The sequence below is a fragment of the Canis lupus genome, chromosome 10 (genome assembly GCF_048164855.1).
Source record: "Canis lupus baileyi chromosome 10, mCanLup2.hap1, whole genome shotgun sequence".
In the NCBI taxonomy this organism is placed as follows: Eukaryota; Metazoa; Chordata; class Mammalia; order Carnivora; family Canidae; genus Canis; species Canis lupus.
Genome location: NC_132847.1, coordinates 37,565,955 through 37,592,953, shown reverse-complemented (window position 1 = coordinate 37,592,953; position 26,999 = coordinate 37,565,955). Strand labels below are relative to the sequence as shown.

Below are 26,999 nucleotides of genomic sequence, written 5' to 3'. Positions count from 1 at the left end.
ATTCCCCATGTAAATTTTTTGCCACAATTACAAGAAGTAAAACAGATTTAGTTAAGCAATAATGGGAAGGGGTTTTGCTGGAGAGAGAAAACCATTTTTATTCCTTTTTCTAGGACTTTTCTCTTGCCCCTGCACCTGGTGAGGACTTTGCACTAAGAGGATGTTCAATTAACACTTAATGAATTTGAAATGACCTCATGCCTAAATGCTTTATGCTTAGTATGTGTGTCATGTGTGATGTGTGTGTGCGTGTATAGGGGGATGTGCATGTGTGTACTTGGAAAAAATACAGATGAAGAGAGATATCAAGATATGTGAACACTAAATATAAGGCATTCATTCATTTCTTCTGTAAATATGTATTGAATACCTACCATGTACTTGGCAGTAGCCTAGGAATGCATACAAATTTACGAGCCTCTTCCTATCTATATTTGGATAGAGGAAACAGGAAATAATAAAAAATATTAATGTTATAAAGAAAAGTAAGGTGAGAGAATGGAAAATGATGGTTGAGGTGTTACGGGGTGATTAAGAAAACCTCTTTGAGCAGAAATATGAATCAATCAGGAACTAGATCTGTAGCTATTGGTGCAGAAAACATCCTAGGAAGATAAGACAACAAGTGCAAAGGCCCTGAGGCAGAATTTGTTTTGTGTATTCAGGAAACAAATATGCCCGTGTGGCTAGAACAGAGTGAAAGGGGATGGTAGGAGGTGAAGCATGGAAGTAGTCAAAGGGACAGATTTTGTAGGGCCTTTTATGTCATGATGAGGACTTTGAATTTTGTTCTGAGGGTGAAGGGAAGGCATTGGAAGATTTTGAGCAAGATAATGACATGATCTGGTTTAAGTTTTGAAATTATTTTTTGCTGCTGCAGTATAAAAAATTGGCTATGGGTTACCAGGGCCAGTTACACCTGGTTATCTTGACTTCCATTCTTCATGATTAAGATAACAATTGGACTTCCACTGCAAGGCAGGATGATCACTAGAGTCCTATATGTTTGATTTTTCAAATGGATTCCTGCCTTTGTGTGACCACTCTTTCTCTCAGAATCTCACTATGGGAATACTGCAATAAAATGAAAGAACCAGGACACCAAAAAATCACTCCATATGGTTTTCAGAACACAATATGGGCACTTCTTGGGCTTCCAAGAGAAAAGGGTAGGATAAAAGTAGAATTTATACCATCTTTCTAGCCTATCCAGCTTCAACCCCATATCTAATAATTCTCAGCTCTGAGAAATGATGACGCAGAATAATCCCCACATTTACAGCATCTCCAGCTTTGACAATCACCCAAGAGTGAGCCCTCTCTAATATTCTGGCTCCCTACCAGTTTGAGTTGGTGTCAAGACATTCTCAAAGGAAGGATAAAATATTTTAGCAGCTCTCCAAGTTATAGTTACCTTCTGCTGCTAAGAACCTCACAAGAGGGCAGCCCCAGTGGCGCAACGGTTTAGCGCCGCCTGCAGCCAAGGGCATAATCCTGGAAACCCAGGATAGAGTCCCGTGTCGGGCTCCCTGCGTGGAGCCCGTTTCTCCCTCTGCCTGTGTCTCTGCCCGTCTCTCTCTCTCTGAATGAATAAATAAATAAATCTTAAAAAAAAAAAAAGAACCTCACAAGATATTTTGGCTAATACGGACATGCCTTTCTAGTCTTTTCCACAATACAGAAGACCTCCATATCCTTTGTTTTAAAGCAGGAACTGCAGTCAGAAACAAAGACAGAAAAGGTAGTAGCCCATGAAAGAAGATGCATTCATGGGACTGGCAGTGGCCTCTGAAAGATTATCATGATCCTCCAGGAAAAAGAAAGCCTTCTCGTGAGTCTAAAATTTGCAACTGGCACCACTTTCCCAAATTCAGACTTTAGGACTCATTTCATTTGAGTGATAATTTTCAAGAATCTACCTTCTCTGGCCCTGGTTTTCTCCTCTGTTAGAAGAAAAGGGAATTGGACTGTATGACTCATATGTGATGCATTTGGATGCAAAATTCTGATTCTTAGAATCACACATAAAGACAATCCAAATATACCACAAAACAGTGACCTAGTCCCATAACATGAAGATTCAAGCATGAACTGCAAGACCTACTCTGAGTAATTTTTGCTTACTCTTGCATATTGCAAGATATAATAGATATTGTTCTATGTTCATCGAGAAAATGAAGGTGGAAAGATAGAAGGAAGGAAGAGACCTAGGAAATATGCAATTGATACCCATGAAATAGGGAATAGCCTTCTTCTCCCAATACCAGTGGAAATTATGAGTCTCCTGCTATCCTCTAGTGTAGCCCATGTGTTGTGGGGTTGGAAAATTTGGTGGCCCTGGCCCATGTGTCAAATCTGGCTCACCCCATTTGTTTTAGAAAACAGTTGTTTTGAAAGACACATTCCTTTTCTATTTTCTACTGAAATAAGTAGAAAGAATGCATGCAACTAAGTTTGGCAGTGGGTCTTCACCCAGCAAAACACTCTTTCATGTTGTAACCAACTCAAAGCAATAAGAGACAGCTGGCCACCACGAGGAGCCCTTCAACTCTTCTTTGATTGTCTTGCTGTTAACTGGTGTTCCCTGGAGAGTGATCAGAGGGGTCCTCTTGAGGACATCATTATTGGGATAAAATCCTATTAGTAAGTTCTCTAGTAAAGAAAATAGATGACCCAGGTTTTTATGCAGAGCACAAGACCAATCCATTGACTTAAACAGCCCTAAATAGCAACGTTGAGAGGCCTGCACCACACCATCTCTGATTACATGTCTCTGCCTGTAATGAAGTTCTGTCTCCCGTTGTAATCTGACCATCTTGGCTCAAGTTGAGAGACACCTGTGGTATTTGAATCTCATGGAGCCAGTGGCTCCTAAAACTCTGAAACCTGAGAAGCAACATCTGTCTGCCTTCCTCCTCTTCCAGCAACAAGTCTGTAGCACTACCAGGGAGTAAATGCTGAATAAGGCTGGTGGCTGGTGCTGAGCATGAGAGACCCAGCAAACCAGTAAATACTGAGCCTTCAGCATGTGGGGCTTTCTGTCCAAGCTGGCTGGCTTCTCTCTTTCCTTTCCCTCACACAGTGGAAAGGAAATTTATTAGGCAAATCCTTCCACAGCAGAAATAGTGTAAGAGTCTTAACAATTGGTATGCACTTGACTTTTTGGTCAGGATCATGATTTGTAGTGGCCAGAACCATTTGTCTTATGGTTATGTACAGTCTGAGGGACATCAGCTAAAAGGAATTAGTGTGTTGATTTTGCTGACCCTTCTTGTCAACACAGAAGTAGAGGAAAGAGGCCTAGAAATCAATGGGAGAAGGAGCCCAGTGAGGGGGTCACTAGCAAACAGAGCCTACAGCTGATGCCATCTTTCTTGCCTAGTTTTCTTGGGTTCTTCACCTTTCTTTAGGGGTCCTGAAGCTGGAAAATTTTTTACTTTCCAATTCAAAATCATCATCTCTGAAAGGCTCTTCGTGGGAATCTAAATTTCTCTTCTTTTTCACTTTTACCTTTATGACTTAGGAGGATGCCTGTGTTTCCAAACGCAGGCAGGATAGTAATGGGGTCTTGACCCCTGATAGTGAAAGTAGGAGGTGGATATCCTGGTCCTCTTGAAATTACTGGGCACCCCAGCTTCCACTTCCTGGGAACACTCAGACGACCACCATGACTGGTTCGCGTAAGTCCCGAATCCAATTGGATACCTTTTTGGAATTCATAAGTGAGCTTCTGGGAAAGGTGTCAGAGAGGCAATGATGTGAGAAGGAAAGTGGTTTTTGAGTGCAATATAGAAGAATAGGGAAACCATAAGTGTGCCGGGCATTGCCCCTAATACTGAGTGCACCCATTAATGCCAGTCAGATGTTGGTGTCCCTGATGGGAAGGGTTGAACACTGCTGACCCAGAGGGCAAAGCATCATCAACCAGACTGGTTCACTAGCATGTCTGGCTCATTATAGATATTCCCCAAATATTTGAAAGATGGAATGCACAAGAGATTTACTGATCATTATTTAACATGCTACGCCTCCCAAGCATATATATTTAAATAGAGTCTCCAGGGGAGTCTGGGTGGCTCAATCAGTTAGGCATCTGACTCTTGATTTGGGCTCAGGTCACGATATTGGCATTATGGGGTTGAGCTCAGTTTTGGGCTCTGTGCTCGGTGTGAAGTCTGCTTGGGATTCTCTCTCTCCCTGCTCCTCCCCTGGTGATCACCCTCTCTCCCTCTCTCTCTTTCTCTTTCTCAATTAATTAACTAATTAAATCTTTAAATAGAGTCTCTGGGAGTGAAACCAGCAGGGCAGTGCAGTGCCATGGCTCAGGGAGATCTTCAGAGTCAAGCAGTCCGGAATCAGAGTCCTGGCTCTGTCACCTACTAGCAGTATTATTTTTGGCAACATGTTAACCTTCTTCAGTTTCCATTTTCTGACCTGTAAATAGGGATTACACTTGATGCCTACTTCACAGGGTTGTTGTGAGGATCAAAGGAAGTAAAGTATAGGTGATAGTTCATTTTATGTGTCAACTTGGCTAGGCTAAAATGCCCAGATGTTGCCATAAAAGGATTTGTTGGATGTGACTGACATTTAAAACAGTAGCTAAAGAGTAAAGGAGATTACCCTCCACAATGTAAATGGGCCTCATCCAATCAGTTGAAGGCCTTCAGAGAAAAGACCAAGGCTCCTCAAAGAGGGAGGAACTGTGCCTCTAGACTGTCTTTGGACTCAAAGCTGCAACATCAACTCTTCCTTGGGTCTCTGGCCTACCAACCTGTCCTGCAGATTCCTGACTTGCCGGACTCCACAGCTGCTTGAGCCCATTCCTTAAACTAAGTCTGTCTGTCTGTCTGTCTGTCTGTCTCTCTCAATGAATTGATGGATCTTGTATGGGTTCTGTTTCTCTGACTAATACAGCGTGGAAAGGACTGAACACCACTCTTGGTACACTATCTGCTTGATAAAAGTTTTCTATTATCACTAATTCCAAAATGATAAAGTTTTACACAGCAGACAGAGTTCCAGGTGCCTGTGGGAAGGTTGCTGGGGGCTGGATAACAGGGAGAACTGAAGACCTACACATCACCCGTGCAGCATACAATTTAGGTAGTGGCAGCTCTGAGAGCAGTGTCCACCTGACACCTGTTATTTTGGGGGACAGAGGCTAGGGCCTCCCCCTCCTGGGCCCATCTGGGCCTCTCTCCCCCACCATCCTTCTAGCTCCTCAGCCCTCACCCAGGAGATGATTTGCATCTCAGGCTCCTTGGCAGCTGTGCCTGCGGATGTTGGCTTCTTGCTCCTCGGCCCTGCAGCCCGGCCTACAGATGTTTTCTCCTGGCCTTTCTTCTTCTAGACCTTGTTTCCTCTTCTGACCCAAACTCCCCGGGAGGCTTTCTGGTTAGCTATGTTTTTTCTCCAGAGCCTCTTTGACTCTGTTATCATCACTAAGTCATCTGAATCATCAGCTCAGTATGGAGCCACTGACATGGGTAAGAGACCCCCAGCTCACCCCTCTCCCTGCTCTTTCCCTGGGATGCCTATTACAGGTGGCAGGTATGAGAGAAGGGGATCCTGCAGCACTGAAATGCCTGTTGTTCTCCATCCCCAGGCCCATAAAAGCCACATTTTCTTCCCTGCCTACCCTCCCTCCACCCTGCCTGCCTTAGGCTCTCCCTGCCTTTCTGAGAGGAGCCCTGCCCTGTAACTCGCCCCTGGGCCTGGACATTCTAGATCTTGAACCTGTGTCCCCCTCACTTTCCACTTGCAGCTCTAAGGAGAGACCTGTCTGGGGGACTAGAAGCCACTCTGTGGGGCCCCCTCGATGCCTCATTTCCAGGAACTGGCAGAAACAAGGTCCAAGCTTCAGATACTTGATAATTCTGCTGACGTCTCAAGAGAGCCTGTGGCCTGCAGTGACTGTGGCTCCTGAACCACTGGCCAAGTGTGTCATGGCTGTGGGCACCTTTCAAAGGCCACTTCCAGAGAACCGTATTTTGCTGGACTTGAGCAGACTCGCTAGGCCATATGCTGCTTTGAGAGAGCCAGCAGCTAATGCCCAGAGAAGAAGAGTCCTAATTAAGGCCACACAGTTAACCGGACGCCAAACTGGAGCTCAAATGTAAGTCTTCTGATTTTAGCCTAGTGCTTTCTACAGATTACCTGGAATAGGCCATGGAGGTGGTATTCACCTTGGCAATGACCCTGGATACTGTACCTGAGGGTTGTTGCTAGGTTGATTTACACTTTGTTCATTCAGAAAGTAGGAGACAGGATTTGTCGATAGCTTGTGGAATTTATAGATTGAGAGGAGGAGAAAAAAGAGGGAAGATCAGAATAGCCCAACATAGATCTCTGGCCTCGTCGGTTTGTTGATTCCTTCACTGATTCACCCATGCTGTCATCCCTTGGTTCCACCATGGATCTATGGGGTCGCCATGTCTAGCTCTCACCAAATAGTGTCACAGGTTCTACCTTAGAGAATTCCTGGCCACACCCCAGGCATGAGATGTTTGAGCTCTGGGTATAACGATGGCCTTCACACAGAGAGACACAGACAGAGGTACACACACACACACACACACACAACTTTGACCAAAATGAAACCCACACCATGAAAAAGAGAATGTTGGGGTGGACAGGTGAGCAGTTCCTCCTTCTTCCCACAGACCTAGAAGTCACAGACTGCCCTCTGTCTGCTTCTCAGTGGAAATCCAGTGGCTGCTGCGGCCATGGTTACAGTAGCTGTGGTTTTAGGGTCCTGGCTAGACTCTGTGGGTGGGCACCAGCCCTCTATGCTTCCTCCCTTCTCAGGCCTATTCCTCGGGGCCCAATCGTAGGACCTCTTCCCCCTCCCTGGCCATCTTCCCTCGCCCCCACAGCTGTTAGAGCTCAGCCTGCCAAGTCTCCCAGAGTCATATGGAACTCACCACCCAGTGTAGGTGGGAAGGACATGGAGGTACAGTCAGCTGGGTGGGAAGGCCGCTCCCAGGAGGCAACGCTCTGAGGTCCAAGCCAACCCCACCCCTGACTGATATTTTCAACAATTCCATGAGAGGCCCTGGAAAGGACATTTGGCCCAAAGGCTACCCCTGTACACAGCTTAGCCCCTCAGAAACATGGCAGGGGTTCCTCCGAGAATCCCAGAGGCCAGTACACAGGCCGAGGGGAAGGAGAGGCAAGAAGGCAGCTTCTCTCCAAGGAGAAGCCCTATGGACCCTAAATATCTGGCACTGCTGGCCATCAGCCTCTGCGTGGTCCATCAAAATAGAGGAAAAAAAGGACCAAAAAAAGTATGAGGAGGCTGCAGTTTTTCCTATAAAGAGCCTAGGCCTTGGTGTTAGACAGCTTCTAACACCGCCCAGCTCTGTGACTTTGCACAGGTTCCTTCACTTCTCTGAGCCGCATCTCTAAAATGGAGATAATGACACCCTTCCTGCCGGGCCGATGTAAGAATTAGAGAAATCATACACAGAGAACCGAGACAGTGCCACCAAGAAGGTGACAGCTAAAGTCTGGGGAGCACTTACTATGTTCTCAGCAGCTGGCAGATATTAGGTTATTTTCTTTTTATTCTCGGTGGCAAAGAATGGATGTAACAGGTACAAACACAGACTGGGTCTCGGCTTGGTGCGGAGTCTCCTTCCCCAGGCGATTTCAAGCCTCCATCTCTTCTCACAGGGGCATGTGACTCAGAAGACGGGAGGCCAGGCCATGAGTCAATGGCCCCACTGTCTCCGAGCACCTACATGGCCTTGGGTGGACCCCTCAGCACCCAGAGATCAGCCTCAGCCCTGCTTTGCTTCTGCAACCACAAGGTGGTATGGCCAGCAGCCATGGGAGAGTTCTTCTTTTTCCAAAGTATGTTTGCTGTATAAACACAATCGTAAAATAAAAGCCAAGTGTCGGCGATGGCGGGGTGGGAGCGAGAGAGTTGGGAGAGGCAGCGTTCCTGGCCACGGCCAGCCGCTCCCAGCCCAGCCCCGGCGGTCAGTGGGGAGGAGGAGAGGCCCTGCAGCCCATCATGCTGTCAGGCTGCACAGGCCATACTTTCCTCAAACCTCACTTGGCTGGAACAATCTAGAGAGGGTCAGCGGAGGAGGAGGCAGCCAGGGAGTCAGGCTAAACTTCTCCCTCCCTCAGGCTCCAGGGCCTTGCTGGATTCAGAAAAATAACCCAACTTCCACTGACTTGTCATTTGATCCATAAAATTCACTGCTTGGGTACTTAAGATATTCCCCAGGGGCTGCATCTGTGTGATTCAGATTCAAAAGCGGAATTACGGACCATGGAGACGGCTCCACCGTCAAGCAGCCCAAAGGATGAACCGGGTCTCAGCGACCCTCTGGCTACATGTGCCTCCGTGGCTAAAATCAAGTGGAAGATTGGAGTGATGATCTGGGGGCAATGTAAGCCTCTGTCCCTGCAAAACGCCCCAACTGAGGGCAAAAGCCTGCATCAATCAAGGAGGCTAGAGGCAGAAGGGCTTGAGTTGTCACAGCAGCTGTCTGAACCCCCAGCGTCCCTGCGGCTGCAGAATTCCACCTCCTACACCTGCTGCCCCCTTGACCTGCCTGCTCCTCCTCCTCCTCACCGCCTCCCTTCCCCACGAATTTAAAACTTTAACAATAATTCCAAATCGCCCCCGGTTGCCGGCACCCCACGGTCCAGCCCTGGCCCGGATAACTTCGTTCTTCAAGGAGGGTGAGGAGCCGGGGGAAGGTGCTCGGGGTCCGGAGAAGGCGGGCTGGTTTCGGAATCGCATTCAGATGTGCCGCGCTGTGCTCGGAAGGGAAACTCATGGCTCGCAGCTGCAGCGCAGCGAGTGCGGGGGATGAAGCCACGAGGGCCCCCGCATATTTTCCTTGGCCTGCACACAAGTCGTTGACATCATTTCAGACTTCGCCATTCATCCACTGCCGCTTGGAGCTTGTGTGGCTTGTGTGCGGCTGTGTTCCAGAGTCTGATTGCAAATTGGGTGGTGGTGGGGATGGAGGTGGTCCCATTGAGTTTGTAAAAACAAACAGAAATGCACTGAACCTTGTGTTTCCTCCCCTGGAATGATGAGGGAAGCTAGCCGCCGCCGCCACCCCGCCCCGCCCCCGTGCAAACAGACCCAGGCCAAGGCCAGCGGAGACCCAGAGAAGCCTTTGTTCTGTCTGCACTATTTTGGGGAATGATGACGAATGTTTGCCGCAGGTACGAAAAGCGGGGGTTCCAGTAGCAAATTCTATCACATCCTTCCAGACGTCACTCAGGCCGCTCTGGGCCCATCTGCATTCTCCTGCAAATCCTGGGTAGCAGGAAAATTCTGTTAATGGTTCCCAGAGGCCCCAGAAAAGAAAATGGCAAAAGTAGGAAATGTGAATATTCGGAAACAGGGCATGTGCATAGGTGCATGCGGTGCAGGATTAATCATCATGTTTAGGAGACAGCTCTGCGATGCCGGGGACATCGCAAAGGACTTCCTCTTTGAAGGAAGCTGCCCATCTCCTTGTGTTCTCTCATTTCCAGTAGCACAGAGTGCAGTCGGGACAGTAGGAAAGAATTGGGGGAAGCTTTGAGGCAGGATTAGAGAGTGCCTCTGACCCCCCCCCACCCCAAATGTCACTTCCCATGCTGAGAGTGTGAGACTTTGTGTCTCCCACCATGGGCAAAGCTCTGGACTTTGTCGCTGAGAACACCACCCAGACTCTAGCTACCATGGAAGTGAATTTGAACCCTGACACAGGCCACTCTTTGTTCTATAGCAGCCAGGGCCTGCTCCTCCGCAAGGACTTGGGAATAGGATTGCTTCTTTCTCAAACATCATTTGACACAAGTTGTCTGAGGACAGCGCTGTGCCCCAAGGATGCCCACCTAACTCGGAGCTGGGGAGGACCGGTGATGTTCCTGGATATGTATAACAGTCAGTCGTCTCTGGGGAAATAGCCCTGATCTGTAGCATTTGCCAATTTCTATGGTGTAAATACTCCCATCGGCATCAACTTCTAGCTACCAACCATTGGGAGACGAGTCACTGGCCTCTTGCATCTCTACACAGCTTGTGAGCAAAGGTACTTACACTTTTTTCCACTCTCTTTTTAAGGTTGGTTTTTTTTTTTCCTCTCTCTATCTCTTCCTCCAATGCTGGAAACAGGACTCCCTGTCCCTAGGAGATAGATATTTGTGATGAAAAGACTCATGATCTCGCTTGGTTCTCATAGAGGAGCCACCCAGGAGAGCCATCTATCAAAATCATCCACATTAGACTGTGTGTGAATGAGAATCACTTTTCTCATGATAGAACTCTGATATTCAAGGTGCCGTGTGTGGTACCTGGCAGTACTTATTCTGATTAATATGAGTAGCCACCACTCTTCTCCCTTTATTGATAAGGAAACTGAGGCTTATCGGTGAATGGACCACGTGTCATCACTAGCAAGTTGCAGAGCCGGGATTCAAACCTAGACCTGCCTGCCTCCAGCCCTTTGCACTCTGCTTTGCTGATTCTTCATGACAAAGGCCCATGTATGGCAAGGGTTCTGAGGTCCACAGATTGGCCCAGGATGGGAAACAGGTCTCCCTGCCAGAGGAGGCCAGTTATCTTTGGTAATCAGTCCTGCCTTCAGGGAAGTCTGGAAGTCTGACCATCTGCAGCTTCTAGGAAGATTGATTCCTCGTGTCCAAGCCACTGCTGTTCAGGGCAGAGCAAGGATCCCCTGAAGAACTCTTAACCTGATGAGTATTGTGCATTCAAGACAGCTGGCGGACTAAATGAGGGCCCCCCACAGCCACTGAGAGACCCCTGTCACCATGGGACTGCAAACATTGCAACAATTCAGTAGGAACTCATACGATGAAATTGCTAAACACTCGCAGTCTGCCATCGGGTGGAAACTCCCAGGGAGTCCCAGCCATGATGACCAGGACCCTGGGAAGCAGCTGCCTGCCTTTAACTTACTAAGGGTCCCAAGCGACTTCCCTTAGGCACATTTTAAGCACTTATTGAGCACCTGCTGTGTACATTACAACTACAGTTACTACTACTTTCAAGACTGTTTCATAGACTAACAAGGGATTTTGTCATTCTGATCTCTGGATACGTTCGAAAGAAAAATCTGACAACAGTACTAAAATAAGGTCACATGTGGTTTGACATTTCATGAATCATCTTTACCGAAAAGGATAAAAGTATGTAAATTCAGTGCTGCCTTGGAAAATACCCAAGACAGGAAATGGTGCTGGGCAATGGGCACGGCATAGAAGAGGCGAAGGGGGCCTCCTCTTTCTTACCGAGAGGTGTCCTAGAGCCGACACACAGCACACACTCCAAGAGGATCTATGAAATGCTTAACAAACAAGAGTTTTCTAAGCTGAAGTGTAGATCCAAAAGCTTTCCTGAGCCTTCCAGAAATCTGTGAGGTTCACCTCCGTGCTACCCCAGGATGACGTGGAGGCATTTCTGCCACAGTCCTTCCCAGGATACTTGTGAAACACGCAGGCTGCTCCGCAGTGGGTCTGAGCCACCGTTCACTGTCTGAGCCTGTGCCCTGTGGTCCCACCATCACCAGTTCCAGGCTCTTGGTGCTTCTGACGCAAACTGAAGACCACAGCCCGAGGTGTGAGTGGATAAGCATGAAATGACTAGCTGCAAGCCGGAGTGCCTGTCTGCTGAGCTCTGGAAAATGCAAACTTCACAGACCATTTCTTTCTCTGGGTCCTGCCCAGCTCCTCCCAAGCCTTGGCACGCAAAAGTCCAAGAGTAGTAATAGTAACTAATAATAGAAATCATTTCCAATCATAACACGTGGCCTGATCTTACTATAGAGTCATAGAGATTAAAATACTCTCTGTATGAAAGAAACTGTTTGTTTCACTATTCGACCTTTGGCAAACACAGCTCCTAGGTCCCCAGCTGTCTCCCTGGGCTGGCCTTTGCATCGGTGCATAGGGAAATGCCAGTCTGTGCATAACTTACAGGGGCCCTTGCCTCTAACACAACTTGTCCTCTTACTCTCTCCCACCACTTCCATCCCCAAAACTCTCACCTGGACTTGTTTGTCCCCTGATTGAAAGCCGTGGGTGGCTCCCATCATTTAGGTAATAATATCCACACTGCTGTGGCATTAGATGCCCCAAACTCTATACCAATCCTACATGCTATCCCTACTCCCCTCCATCAGGAATCCCATGCCCTAATCACAATTATCCATTTATTTTCCCTGAACACGTTCTTGTTTGTTCAATTAATACTAAAGTAAAATGCAGTGAAGTACACAGATGCTCAGGGTACCATCTGATGAGTTTTGATAAATGTACACAATCATATTACCAAGCCCTCAATGTGTCTGTAACTCAGAAATTTCCCTCACGTCCCCTTATGGTCAATTCTCCCCACTGTAGGCAACCACTTTCCTGATTTCTGTCTCCATAGATTAGTTTGCCTGCCTTGAACTTTATATAAAGGAATCACATAGTATGTACTCTTCTGAGTTTGGCTTCCTCTGTATTACATAATGTTTTGATATTAAGACATGCTATCATGCATATTCGTAATTTATCCTTTATTTGTTCATTATTCCATAGTGTGAATTTGCCACAATGTTTTTATTCCATCACCTGTTGGCAGATACTTGGACTGTTGGCAGTTTTTGCCATTACAAATAAAGCTACTATGAACACTCCAGCACAAGTTTAATTGTGAACATTTGTTTTCATTTCTCTTAGGTAACTACCCAAGCATGGAATTGCTGGAACATAAGGATGGGTGCATTGTTCAGTGTGTTAGGAGCCGTTAAGCTGTTTTCCAGGATGGTTGTACCATCTTACCCTCCCACTAACAATGTACAAGATTGAACACACTCTTTATGTTCTTGTCTCTGAGCTTTGCTTTCACTATTTCCTACACCTGGAAAGTCCCATGGCTACTGCCAGACTCTCCCCCTATTTGTCACCTCTATTAAGCCACCTAATGTCTGTAACAAATAGTCCCAAGCTGTATAATACCTTAACTCAATGGTGTTTCCTTCTCATTCACATGAACTCCAAGGTAGGTCTACGTCAGCAGAACTGCCATCCCCAAAGAAGTCCATCCCCAAGTTCATGCTTACAACATGACCCTGTGCATCAATGTTTGGCCAATGGATGGAGAAGGAGAGGATGGAGAAAGAACACCTTTTTCTTTACTGATTTGGCCCGGAGATAGTCATCATCCTTTGGCTCATGTTTCACTGTTGAGAACTAGCCCCAGGCCTCACCTACCTGCATGGAAGGCTGTGAAATGGACACTCCAGCTGGACAGCTGCTTACCAACCACAAGTCTGCACCACAGGAGGGGGGACACAAGTCTCTGGTGTACAGTTAGCCGTCTCCACCGCATTGGGGTGTGACCCTCCCTCTGATCTGTCTCCATTGAAACTGTCCCATAATCCCACAATCTGTGGAATTAACCCCTCCTTCTTCCATATTCCCTTGCCTTTACAGTCCCTCTAAGCACAGCCCTTAAGATCTGCCTTTCATTTGTTATGTCCATGTTTTGCCCACTAGATGGCGACATCCTGGAGGGCGCTGGCCATCTTGGATCCCTGTGTTGGACACACATCGATGTCTCCCTAAGTATTTGCTGAATTCACAGTGGTAGAGACATATGGCACCCACCAACTCCTCCTCTTGGACACACGTCTTGTCTACAGTCCCCAATCCCCCAGCACCTACCTGTGGCCATGTGGCATGTCTGGCCAGTGCAACACACAGTGCAGCCACAGTGCACCACACAGTGCAGCCACAGCCACCTGGCCACCTCCAGGTTGATGCAACAGGAGTGGGAATGCTTTACTAGATTCTAGATCTCTCTTCCTTTGCCTGTCAGTGGGATGTAGAGACTCCAGTAGAGGACCCAAGACCTGACAGGCATGGATACTGGATACTGCATGGAGCCGAGCTCCTCTGCTGACCTCACTGCTGAGATGGGGTATTGTTGGTTAATCAGCCAGCCTACCCTGACCATCACACTCACATTGTGTGAACTACAGCCGCCAAACTCAGGGAGACCAACCAGTTTCCTTGTCCTTCCATTTCCTTTTATAATTTCTCATGACAGGCCAACAATCTGACACTAGACCCCATGCTGGCAGGGGATGCCAGTGTCTATGTAAAGAGAGCTCTTAAGGTTTAAGGTGAGCTGTGGTTTTATATAGTTCAACCTGCTAATAACTCCAATGAGTCTTAACTGTTATGCATTTCTTCTGTACCGCATTTGACCATAAGCTCTTAAAAGTAAGATATGGCAGGGTCTGGGTGGCTCAGTGGTTGAGCATCTACCTTTGGCTCAGGTTGTGGTCCCGGGGTCCTGGGATCGAGTCCAGCATAAGGAGCAGCTTCTCCCTCTGTGTATGTCTCTGCCTCTCTCTGTGTGTGTCTCTCATGAATAAATAAATAAAATCTTAGGGATCCCTGGGTGGCTCAGCGGTTTAGCACCTGCCTTCGGCCTAGGGCATGTTCCTGGAGTCCTGGGATCAAGTGCCACATCAGGCTCCCTGCATAGAGTCTGCTTCTCCCTCTGCCTATGTCTCTGCCTCTCTCTCCATGTCTTTGTGTCTCACATGAATGAGTAAATAAAATCTTTAAAAATAATAAAATAAATAAAACCTTAAAAAAAAAAAAGTCAGGCACGAATTCTTCCTCTGTACCTTAAGTACATCCTATTCATTCACTTAGGAAATATTTACTGAGTGCCTACTATGTGTCATTCACTATTCTAGACACTGAATATAGAGCAGCAAGGAAAATAGATCAAGCCTCTGTCCTCAGGGAACTTACCTTACACTGGAAGAAACAGGCAATAAACAAATAAGCGTGATTATTGAAAAAAAAGGGAACAATAGAAATCCCGTCATAGAGCCTCAAGTCTTTCCTGCCCAGCTCCTGGCACAGGAGTACTTTCACATTTATTTGAGTCAATAATTGATTAATGTCTGTCTCACTCCCAGAGCTGTGAGATCCATGAGTGTGGGGCATCCCTCCATCCTCAGCATCTAGCACAGCGCTGGCACGGAGCGAACACTCCATAAATATTTCCTGCATCAAAAAGAAATGAATAATAATGGTGTAATATCTGTTACCCGCTGAGAGCCAATTATTTTCCAGGCGCCATGCAAAATGTTTGTGTGCATTATCTCATTTAATCCTCATACTAGTCCTGCAAAATAGCTATTAGTATTTCCCGAGGGAAGTGGGGCCCAGAGAGGTTAAGTGACTGGCTCAGCGTCACATGGCGAGCAGTAAGTAGAGCCCTGATATTAGAACTCACACACTTTCCTTAAGGCCATCCTGTGCCACAAAACAAGAAGTGCTTTTATGTGTCCCATATATTCTTTCTCAACAACGAGGAGAAACAACCCTGGACCACTGTTTCTGTGAGCCAGAAAATTCAACCCCTTCTGCAACTTGCCCTGGCCAGCCTGGGCGGCCTTCCCAGGCAGATGGAAGATGTGCGCTTGTGGTAATTACAGACCGTGTTGTCCTTTTCATTTATGTCTTCACAATCCAGCTTGACATGGTGTCATAAAAGTTTATGTACTGTGTTCTCTCCGCTCCTTACTAATATTCTCTGGCATTCTCCCTGGCCATCCAGAATCAATACTATCGCTCCTCTCTCAATAAAGTAGGGAGCTATGAACAAGGCCCAAATGTGCAGGATGGCTATTTGCAGCAATTAGACGTCACGCTGAGAAATGGCCACACCGAAGCAGAGTGGGCAAGATCTAAGGACCAGCGCGTCCCTCACGTCCCTCACTGGGGACCCTGGAAATTGGACTGCTTAAAAAAATACCCTCTCTCCTCTCACCTCTTCTTCTCACGCTCTCTGTGTCTCTTTTTTTCTCACGAGAGATAAGAAGAGAGAAGTGCATTCAAATTAGGGACCCTGGCCATTGATTTTTACTTTCAGTTGGTGGATTGTAATCAATGTTAATTAACCAGATTCTTTTTCAGCAAAGGTTGGGACAGAAGAGTAACTGCACAATATTTTTGACCAAGACAACAGATATTAATGGGCTCTGGTACGGGTTGGAGCAGGAAGGAGAGGGCGGCGGGGGGTTGTTGCTGAGAGGCTCAGGCGGAGAGAACAGGTGCAGAGGAAAAAGGAGAGATTTGAACAATTTCAAGGTGGTCCTATCAACAGGCCCTGGTGGCCGGGAGGCTGGGCCATTTACACATCCTCTGCCAAGGGGCAGACTTCCTGTTCCTGGCACAGTGGACGGTGTGGGGTACGATTCCTACACTGTCAACTAGTCACTGGCAGCCACCAGGAGGGCCACTGGTGACTCAGGCCAAGCACCTTCCTGTAATGTTAATAACGACGTGGGAAGGGTCCTCGTACCTGAACAATCAGGCACAATGAGAAGATAGAGGAATTTAACAATGGAGAGTTTTGGGGCACCTGGGTGGCTCAGTGGTGGAGCATCTGCTTTTGGCTCAGGTCGTGATCCCAGAACGCTAGGATCGAGTGCCGCATTGGGCTCCCCATGGGAAGCCTGCTTCTCCCTCTGCCTGTGTCTCTGCCTCTCTCTCTGTGTCTCCCATGAATAAATAAATAAAATCTTAGGCAACCACAACAATGGAGGGGTTGGGTTTGAGCACTAGAAGGTACTTCCTGCTTATGGAACCGTGGGTGAGTTACATAACACCCAGACCCTCAATTCACTCATCTGCAGAGGACATAATTACAACTGACCTCATGAGCAGTGGCTTGTTGAGGATTGTGCGTGGAGACACATTGTAACAGGCTCCAGGGATGTCAGCAGAGACCACTGTTACAGGTAATAAGGACAAAGCCCCCAAGGCCTCTAATAGCAGCCAGCCAACCTATGAGATGGGACCAGAGGTTCCTTTCTGATCTCTAATGATGTAGCAAGTTGTCTTGGTTGTTATCCATGCCAATCTTATTTGAAAAGCTCACCTATCTCTAAATAAAACTCTAACATTGAGGAGAGGACCCCCAAATGTGCCAGTGCTCCTTTTCAACATCCCAGAGAAGTAAAAGAGAGCTGTAAGAGTTGCAAACATGATAGAGCTGTCAGATATAAACCTGAAAGATGTATCTGCTTTGAAATAATGCAAGCATTACAAATGTGGGGGCAAGATAGAAAATAAAAACAGAAGAAGCCTATGGGTACCATCTCCTTGAGCAACCTATTGTGGTCAGGTTCTCTGGGCTTCCCCCAGCACCGATTTGGTCAAATGGTGCCTCTACCTCCAAGTGAGGCTCCCAGAGCCTTCAATCAAGAGAAGGGCACCAAGAATTTTCATGTTCTTCAAGATTAGGGGTGAGATAGCATGTTGGGGAACACTTGTAGAAGCTCAGAGGCAAGACAAAGATTTTAATTACCCCAGGTGGCCCCTTGGCCTCTGGGTTACGGGAGTCCCAACCATGGTGGTAACACGAGCGTCTTCTCTCCCAGACAGGAGTCCACCACTTAGGGAAGGTGAATGAAAGAGGTTGCCAAAAACTCACAAGTTCAATACACTGCTGAGCACTCACCACGAGGGAGCACTGCCCCAAGACACACACTGGAGACTCAGAGAGTCTCTGGCCTCAAGTTGCTCCTAGAATCCCTCGGTTGGCTGGAGGGAGATAAATTAACAGATAATCATCAGGCAGGGCAGCAGGGAGCACAGAAGAGGACTGCATTCACTAGCTGGGGTGACAGTGGTTGGGAAAAGGAGGAGTCTCGAAAGAAAGGACATTCTTGGCCAGCCCCGGTGGCTCGGTGGTTTAGCGCCTGCCTTCAGCCCAGGGTGTGATCCTGGAGACCTGGGATCGAGTCCCATGTCGGGCTCCCTGCATGGAGCCTGCTTCTCCTTTTGCCTGTGTCTCTGCCTCTCTCTCTCTCTCTCTCTCTCTCTCTCTTTCTCTATCTCTATCTCTCATTAATAAATAAATTTTTTTAAAAAAGGACATTCTCAGTAAAGAGAAGGACAAAAGAGCAGAAGGGAAAATGAACCAAGGAAACAAGAAAGGGAGGGAACATCAGGAGAGAGCAGGGAAAAGAAATGATTACCTCACCCCAGGATTTATATACTAAGCTCATATGCAAATCTTGTCTCATTGATCTGTGACTTCAGTGAATAAAACTGCCTTTTCTGGGGCTATTGATTGGGAAGCAAGCTGAGAAGGCCAGGTCAGTTCTGAATAGACCTGGGAAGGGGGGGATGAGCTCACAGTGGGTGGGCTTTGCACTTAATTAGGGAAGAGCAATTGCCCACAGTAACCTAAGGCACATCCTTGTGGGAGGGGGTATCTCCAATGGTACCCCTCTCCTCCCTACAAAAACCACTGTATTTTGGCAAATAGGACCATGTCCTCCATCCCAGGGCCCTAGAGCAAGGGCCTCTCTGGCCCTAGTCTAAGGACAGGAAGCCTGTCACATCTTCAGGGAGATTGATTTCCAGAAACTAGTGGGATTCAACATTGACCCGAGAGAGAGGTTGAGCCTCGAGTATGGGCAAAACTGAACTGTTGGGAAAATGGGATGCGCTTCCTCATGGTGCTCCTGGGAGCAATGGTGGAGAGATGAGAATGCAGGAGGCCTCTTCACTGGCTCTGCAGCAAACAGTCCCCAGGGCTGGGTTGGACTGGAGGGCTGGGTGTATGGAGCTCCATGGGGAGCTGTAGTAGCCTTAACACAACAGAGGCGGAAAACAAGAATATGATGATGAAAATCCTGTAGCTTTCCTGTTGAAAATGTTTTAGTGACTCATTTTTCAGAGATTTGTCTCCTCACCATTAGCAAAGGAGATCTTGCAGTCATACCTGACGTTATCAATCTCAGATGTGGAAAGTCTCTACCTCACCCACATCCTACAACTGATGCTGAAGCATAAAGCTGACCAGTCATCCCAGTTGGCCTGAAAGCATTGAAAATCATGTGTCCTGGGAAATCTCTTAACTCCGGACGCTCTGGTTCAGTTGGTCACAGTAGGTGTGACCATCAAGTGACCATCAGGGCCCCACTCTGGGCTGTCTGAAGGGCCACCTTAGCCCCAGCCAGGCTCTCCCTGGGCCTGCTTCATAGCCCAGCTGCTTCCTCTGAACAACTAGTCCAGTTCCTTGGCCCTTCACTCCCACAGGGCTTAATCCCAAGAGGCCTCCCAAGCAAACACCCTGAACTCCTCAGAAGCTCCATCCTGGAAACCTGTACTGAAATCTCCATTAAGTAATAATAATGGAGAGAAAGAGAGAAATGTGATGCATGCAATTGTGACCCCCAAGAGGATGGACTGAAATCCTAACCCCCAGCACTTCAGAATGTGGCCTCATTTGGAAATAGAGGCTCTGTAGGTATAATTAGCAAAGTTACATGGGGTCATGCAGGAGTAGGGTGGGCCAATCTGATAAGACTGGTGTCCTTTCAAGAAGAGAGAGATGCATGGAGGTGATAATGCTCTGTGAAGACACGGAAACACGGGGGAGAAGGCGGAGGAGGGACTGAGTTAGGTGGCCACAGACCAGGGATGCCTGAAGCTGCCAGATGCTGGAAAAGGAAAGGATGGATCCTCCCCAGAGGCTTTGGAGGGAGCGTGCTTGTGCCGACATGTTCATTGCTGATTTCCAACCTTCCAAAATGTGAGAGAATGTACTTCTGTTCTTTTACATCACTCAGTTTGGGGTACTTTGCTACAGCAACCCTAGGAAACTTAAAAAGACATTAGAAGGAAAAGAAGACAAGAAGGTGAAGGACCACAGAGACAATGGAAGAATTCTCCTTGTTGACGCCAGGGAGTAGGCATCCCTTCCGGGGAGGGGAAGTCAAAAAATCAGCCAAGGGTAGGGGATGACACACCTCTTCATTAGGCCTCTTGTAGGATCAGTGACTACAGCAGAGATGCTTGTAGTCTTGTAGAGAAGACAGGACTTGGGGCAGACAGGGCTTCCCAAACTCTGTGGTGAAGGATCAGCTGTTGTTTTCTTGCCTGCCCATTGGGGACTGATACCCTGTCACATAAATGTCAAGTCGCTATAAAAGCCTCTAAATGCTTGCATTTCTGTACTTGCCTGCTCAGACTGACGTGGACTGCCTACCACATCCTGAGCAGCTCGGCTGACAGAGACGATGATTGCCTACCAAAGAGCTCCTCTTTTTTTCTACTTCACCAAAGGCATCCAGCGTTGCTCAGGATGCCACATGACAACATTCCCCAGCTAAGGATAGGCAAGTAGACACTCCTGTAGACTTTACGGGAAAGTTTCGTAAAGGGAACTGACTCATCTGGGAGACGTTCTCTTCAGTTCCTGCCCCTTTCATGGATGTGAAGCTTGCATTCCAGCAGCCATCTTGCAATCATAAGGCAATATCTGGAGCAAAACACTTGAAGGACCTAGGTCTCTTTTGACCATAAAGCTACTACACCAGCTCTGGACAGCCGGTCTCCAAATTTCCCCTTACAATGAAAGAAAATTAAACTTGTCTGTTGTTGAAGCCACCACAATTTGGGACAACCATCAAGTATATTTTTTATCTGTGTCATAAGTTAACAGGCACTCACCCCTAAACACAACAATTAGGGAAGGACGGATTACTATGGAATTCGGAGAAACTGCCTCTAACACAGCTTGGAGGGAGGGTCAGGGAGAGCTCTTCGAAAGAAAGAAACAATGGCTGAATAAAATCCTAAAGGAGAAGTAGGAAAAGGGATTAATGGGGAAAAGAGCTTCCCAAGACCCCAGATTAAATCCAGTTTATACAAAAAGCAAGAGATGAGAGAGAGTGGGGCCATGGGAAGAGCTCCAAGCAGTTTAGTGTGGCTAGAACCAGAGTGAGAAGAGGGTGTGAGGAGAGAAGAAAGGTGGTGGTCTACCTAAGTACCACTGCCAGGTGGTAGAATGTGGTTGTCATGCGAACAGAAGGTAGACACCTGGCCTTCAAGAAGCCCCTTTCAGCCAAACTCAGGAGATAAACTTTCAGGAGACAGTGTTACAGCTAGAAATCAGATAGCAGTTACTGGTCCTGAGCACATCTCTAACACGGGGAATCGTACTCAGTTTAGTCAAGTCACTCACCCCTTGGGTTCCCATTCCTAAATCTGAGAAACAGACTTCATCATCCAGTGCCACCAACCTCACAAGGGGTTTGTGAACACAGGCTGTGATATCCTACAAGTAAGGAACGTAAAGATGCCATGTTCAAGCCTCTCATTTTACGGGTAAGGCACATGCAGCCCAGAGAAGTCGTCCCAGCTACACAGAGACAGCTGAGCCTGGAATTTAGCTCTTCCAGCAATCAGGCTGTTTTTCTTTCCCTGCAAAGAGCTGAGTGTTATGCACATGAAGTGGATGGTTATTGTTCCTGCCAAAGGGAACACGGCAAAGCAAGATGATAGTTTCTTATTTCAAGAAACCTAGTACTTGAAGGTGCTTGGAATAACACATACTTTTGAAACTAACTAAATATTTGGAGTGTGTCTTCCCATCCTTCCTTTCTGCTCTAAAAGCAAAAACAAGTCTCTGCAATCTGGTGAGGGGGATTGAAGTAGATAAAAGGGAAAATCGAACTCAGTAACCACAGATGTGACAGTGCCCCAGAGTATTTAGACCAGATTCACATCTTTGGAGGTAACTCTTAAGTTTCCACTGAATCACTGAGAAAACACAGCCAACCTCCTTTGGTGACTTCACAGTTGCTCTCTGAAAAGGTCACTGTAATCCACACTCTTCATTCCATAAACTAGCAACCCTGACAGCTCTGTTGGGATGACTGTTATTTGGGGGACTACAGAGAAGATTCATCACCAAATGAAATAATTTAGTAATAACTGTTACTTATGGAAAGGTCGCCTGTATTTTGCTTCATGCTTATAAATACCTTGAGGTACGAGAACTGTGGTCCCCATTTCCTGGATGAGGAAACCAGGCCTGTACCCTTCACTGACTTCCTTCACATCCACTCAATTAGCAAGCCCTGTCGGATCACGCCGTCTCTTCCATGCGTCTTAGTTTTTCCAGTGTTTCCTGGAAAGCCCAGTGCCTTCCACTCTCCTCCCTACACGTTCTTGTCCACCCAACACCCTGCATTCCCAGATGTATGTGGGATTTTCTCAGGTATCATGACACCACTGAAAACTCAAAACATCTAAAAGAGAACTTGTGTTCCCTTGCAAACTCCCCATTTATCTGAACATTTTTCTGGTGAGTCAATTGCCCAAGACCGAACCACACATTCTACATTTTACCCAAAGAGGTCTATTTAGGAATTGAATATACTTTGTACTTCCTACCCTTGCTCATGCTGTTCCCTCCCTCAGGCTCCACTAAAATTCCACCTTTTCTCTGAAATCTTCCCTGATCTTCCCAAAAAGAAGGTGCTTCAACATGTGCAGAAAAATACCCAAACAAAGATGTTCACTACAACACGGCTTCTAATGGAGTGAAAAACCTCTGAAGATTGGATCCAACTGTTGTTTAGGAAAAGACATTAGGGTGTACACATACGATGAAATATCATACAGCCAGTGTGAAGTAGAACAAGGATAAGATATAGCTACATGTCCTGATATAGGTGAGAGCACAATATGTATAATATGATCCTAGTACATAAAAGTGTTTCTATATGCATAAAAATTCTGTAAGTCTACAATAAAATTCTCAATAGTGCCTATCTCTGGGATTAGAAATGGAGAAATAGAAAACTTTACTCTTAAAAAAAAAAAAAAAAGAAAAGAAAACTTTACTCTTTTTTACTAAATACATTCCTAATTTATATTAATTTTTGTGGCAGCGAATTACTTTTATAATACAAAACTTTCCCATTTGGGGGAAAAAAGGTTCTCTTTTGAATTGCTATAGCCCATAGTATATACCTGGAAGGTCTGGATATGTCTTACACATCTTTTATCCCCTAGGGCCTGTAGCACATTGCCTCACATGTCAAAAGGTGTCTTAAATTGGGATATTTTCATTGGGTATAAAGCACTGACACAGAAGATTAAATTTAAGAGCCCTGCTTCCTGGCATTTCCCCGTATATACTGTGGATGTTCCTGACACATAAACACACACATAACTCACCACCACCACCTTCACACACACAGGTTGAAACTAAACAAGGCAGAGAATGCATAACCGTTCTTCAAAGGGAAAACTCGTTCGTCAGATTTGGAGAGAGAAGCTAGACCGCTCAGAGATCTAAAATAAGGGGGAATAAATGAGGACGAATTTGTTGACTCTTACTCAGTTCCTGTTTTCTCATGGTTTTAAGGTTTTAAAATGTCTCTGGGAGATACTGTATTATAACCAGGGCCAAAATCTATCACCAAGATAAAAGAAACTGTTTAAAGTGTCAGTGAAGGGATAGGAATATATAGGCTTCTGGATTCACCTCTCCATGCTTGTTTGTTTGTTGGGAGCCAGTGTAAATAATTTAAACTGCTGAGTTATATTCTTGAATATCAGTCATTGTGACAAGATGTGAAACACAGGCAGCTGGACTGTCTTGTCAAAGGACTTTCTTAAGGACAGGAAATAAGGTGCCAACTGCCCTTTCAGCAGACAGTAGCTGTGACTGCAGGATTCTTTGGAGCCCTGAAGGGACATACCAGAAGCAGAGCTTCAAAACTAGAAATAGAAGTGTCTGGCAGATTGAAAAAGAAAACCAGGCTTTAAAACTGCCCACAGATAGTAGCAAAGTGGTCTCAACAGCCGGACGAGGATATTAGCATGTATCATCACCAGTCCTCTCACCCCCAATGGTATTTTTATATGTTACTTCCACTTCTACCGCTCTAGTTCTTGAGGGGCATGAGTTCATCAAAATAACTTTGTGTGTTTGTATTCTATGGGAAGACAATACTTAAATATTCTCGTCTATTAGCCATAAGCTTTTATTGATGCCAGCTCTGTGCCTTGTTAGAGTAGAGGGTGGTAAAGAAGAAGGTGGGAACTTCCACCATCAAGGAACTGGGACAAACGTGTAAGAGGGTACAGCTATAAACTTAAGTAGAGTTCATGCTGTGTAAAGTTTCAGGGGATTATTGCATCAGGGAATTTTTAGATGCCTCTTATGAGCCCTGCAGATGCTGAGAACCCTATGGGACACCAAAGAAATAGGAGATGAAACTCAGATGCTATTCTCCAGGACCTTAGCATTCTCTTGGAGAGTGCGAGACTTTCAGTGGGAAATCATGTGAGAAACAGCATAGAATAAAATACTAAATCATGAAGTACAAAGAGAAGTGATAAATTGAGGGTTAAGAAAAAGATGAAAGGTAGCTGAAGGCTTCAGTTCGATTCAATTCTACACACATTCGTGGAATTCCTTAGTACATAGCAGGCATTAGGTAGACACTTGGGAGAAGAGGCTAATAGGACAATTCTGGATAAAATGGATTTCTTCCCCTCAAAGAGCCAATAGTTTAGCAAGGCATACAAGACATATATAAGTAAATACAGCAATATCAGTATGTCTGGACTCTACACACTCAGTCCAACCAGACAGATGAGTTCCATATCACTTAGGAAGGTTTTTGCAATGAAGAAGAAGAAGGAGGGTGAGGGAGAGAAGGAGAAGAACAAGAACAAGAAAGGAAAAAGAGAAAGAAAGAAGAAAGAAAAGAAAGAAAGAAGAAAGAAAGAAAGAAAGAAAGAAAGAAAGAAAGAAAGAAAGAAAGAAGGAAGGAAGGAAGGAAGGAAGGAAGGAAGGAAGGAAGGAAGGAAGGAAGGGAGGGAACAAGGAAAAGAGAAAGGAAGGGAAGACCTTGAATAAGAATGGCTTAAACCATAAGAAATTTGCCATGCACATAACTTTAGGTCCTGAGGTAAAATGATCCCAGACAGATGTTATGTCCCACTCTCTGCCCTACTGTCCTTGTTATTGACTTCTTTCTCTTTTCTTTCTTTTCTTTTCTTCTCTTTTTTCTTCTCTTTTCTTTCTTTCTTTCTTTCTTTCTTTCTTTCTTTCTTTCTTTCTCTCTCTCTCTTTCTTTCTTTCTTCCTTCTAAAGCTATTTCCACCTGGACAGTAAGATGGTTGCAGCAGTTCTAGGCATCTCTTCCAGAGATGACACTAAGGAGAAAATAGAGAATAGCTGTGTTTAGAAGTTTCTCTCCCAGAAGACCCGCAGCAGACTTTTGCTCACATTGCATTGGCCAAAGTCAAGGACCTGTGGATCTGTGACCTATACAATCACCTGTGAGGAGCTGGAGCCTGTGCTAGACATTATCCATAAGACAAAGTCCCCCTCCTTAAAAATCTCATTCACAACATGGGGAAACAGTAACATAATAACCAGTTACAGGACCATGAGCTCTCAGAACACTCAAGAGTACAGGGCGCCTGGGTGATCCAGTGGCTTAAGCATCCAACTCTTAGTTTCTGCTAGGGTCATGATCTCATGGGTCATGAGATTGAGCCCCAAATTTGACTCCACACCCAGCAGGAAGTCTGCTTGAAGATTCTCTCCCTCTGCCGCTTCCCCTGCTCATGCTTGCTCTCTAGCTCTCTTTCAAATAAATAAAAAAATACATACATGCATACATACATACATACATACATTTTTTTAAGAGTGGTATTAGGCTGGAATGATGAGTAGAAGAATGAAGAAGAAAACTCATAGGACAGTTAAACTAGCTGGCAGAAGAGGAGGGATTATAGGCAGTGAGAGTAAGTTCCAAGACTAGAGGCAGAATCTGAGTCTTGACCAGATCACATTCTAAGCACTGTCATAGTGCAAGATGACCAGTACCTAGTGAACTGGCTGGAACATACTAACCCTTCAATAAATGCCAGCCTGATGTCTAAACAAATGAATATGGAGTCTGAAAACCAGCAGGCAGTTTTGATCTTCTGGTGGGAAGACCGAGGTCTTTCATGCTGTGCACAGGGGTTAGAACTTCATTTTGAAGATTATGGGAAGCTGCGGGATGTTTTAAGGGCAAGGATGGCACGATCACATTTTGGATTTGTCAAAGACCATTCTTGCTAGAGTATGGTCAAAGAAAGACTAGAGGCAGCATAGTAGGTCAGCAAGAATCTGCACAATCAGTCCAAAGCAGATCAGAGAGACCAGTTACCACCACCCAATGGTGAGTCTACCACACAGAAAACCACACAGATCTCTTTTCTTGGCCTTGCTGGGCCTTAGGTATAGTTGTGATGAAATTTCCTTATGACCTATTAGCATCTCCTCCTAAAAGAGAACCCTCTTGATAGTTAAAACAGACAAAAGCCGATTATTATTTGGCCAGCTTCTGGAACAAGGTATTATATTTATATCAGGACTTTTTTTAACGTGTGATTTCTTTTAAGTGCCTATATAGATTGAGCATAGGATTAGCTGAGAGATTTCCTGCCTCCTTAAAGGACGCACCCAATCAGCTCTTCCCTGCCTGCTTCCTGCGGGGGGGGGGGGGGGGGGGGGGGGGGGGAGGCACACACACACAGCTCACTCCCAGAGACCAATTGCTGTGGGCTGTTGTTGCCTCAACTATTAAAAAAAAAAAAAAAAAGGCAAGGGGAAATCAAAACCTGATTTAGCCTCAGGGAGTTGTTGAGGGTGAAGAACATTCTGTCTGCTAGGTGCTCTGAACTCTTCAAAAGAGTGAAGAAGGTGTATTATTCATGCAAGACAGTGTTTTTCACTCTCCTCACTGGGGAGACCCTTGCTGGGGAGTGGAGAAGATGGAGCACTGACCCTCCCACCCTCTCTGCACACTCTCAGCCCTTGCTCAGCCTCGGAGACTCGCAGGGAGGGAGGCAGGAAGGGGACATGTTGCCTGCTGCCCAGCCCTGAGAGAGGAGAAGCCCATGGCAGGTGTACAGCAGGCAGTCGCAGAGGAAGCCCCCGGCCCCCAGCCAGCTGTGCTCTGGGCCAGGCTCAGAGGCTGCCTGCTGCAGCCCAGCTTCTCCCCGGGACAGAGAGCCCCCGCAACAAGCCGCCCCCCTCCACCTTCACATCAGCCCCCTCTCAAACCCTAGGTCAGACCTTGAAGCCCACTAGTAATGAATCACTGGGACTAGAACCAGTCCAGCCA

General features: G+C 46.3%; 1 protein-coding gene and 1 long non-coding RNA gene across 2 annotated transcripts in view; one reads left to right on the top strand and one right to left on the bottom strand.

The window, feature by feature from the left end:
- Positions 1–14,619, top strand: part of LOC140641477 (uncharacterized) — a 36,242-nt gene extending 21,623 nt beyond the window's left edge. Inside the window, exons 2-3 of the long non-coding RNA XR_012038005.1 lie at positions 5,768–6,118; positions 7,678–14,619. This is a non-coding gene — a long non-coding RNA (uncharacterized lncRNA). The remainder of the gene's footprint in view (positions 1–5,767; positions 6,119–7,677) is intronic.
- CCDC171 (coiled-coil domain containing 171) overlaps positions 1–26,999 on the bottom strand; it is a 467,902-nt gene that overhangs the window by 20,510 nt on the left and 420,393 nt on the right. The window lies entirely within an intron of this gene.